The sequence below is a fragment of the Morone saxatilis genome, unplaced genomic scaffold (assembly GCF_004916995.1).
Source record: "Morone saxatilis isolate NCDOM2014 unplaced genomic scaffold, NCSU_SB_2.0 Contig23, whole genome shotgun sequence".
In the NCBI taxonomy this organism is placed as follows: Eukaryota; Metazoa; Chordata; class Actinopteri; family Moronidae; genus Morone; species Morone saxatilis.
Genome location: NW_023339796.1, coordinates 22928454 through 22929203, shown reverse-complemented (window position 1 = coordinate 22929203; position 750 = coordinate 22928454).

The following is a 750-nucleotide window of genomic DNA, read 5'->3' as shown; positions in this document are numbered from 1 at the left end:
ATTTGTTTTTCCCATGCTGTGAGGGTGCTGTCTATGTGAATGCAGCACTATTCAAGTAGATTAGATAAAAGATAGTGTTACTAGGATGGAGTTTTCTTTTATACTGTAAAACCACAATGAAGAGATAACTTCTGTTGCACTATTCAAATAAAACTGAATTGAATTGAAAATGCTAAATTGGAACTGGTATTTAACTATCATCCATCCATCCAGCCAGCCAACCAGCCAGCTGTTGGAGCCAATCACAGCTGAAACTGGGCGAGAATTATTACTTATTATATAATAACGAGTTAAATAATGTATTATTATTTATTCAGCTAATATTTTCACCAGATAACAGGATATTCTGCCATCAGCAAACAACAAACAAATACTGACATCATCATCAGGATTTTAATATTAAACAGAGGTGAAAGCATCATGTGTACCAGTTGGTCACTCATCTGTGACTCGTCTGTGACACACACAGACAAAAAGCAGGAAACATCAAAGCAGGAAGTGTGTATACAAAGGAAATGAAGCTGAATGACAGACCACATTTCTCTGATTGCTCTGTTACAAGTTCATTAACTGAGATTTAGGCCATCTAAATCAGAATCAATTTGATGTTGCCACCTTATTATCTACGCAATTAAATCTCTTATTAAAAATCATTGTTCTTCTATTGTGGCACCCTGAAGGTGATGCATTCAGTTGGAATCGGTTCCTGTCTGACCCAGATGAGAGCTGAGCTGGATTGTTGTCTCTTAC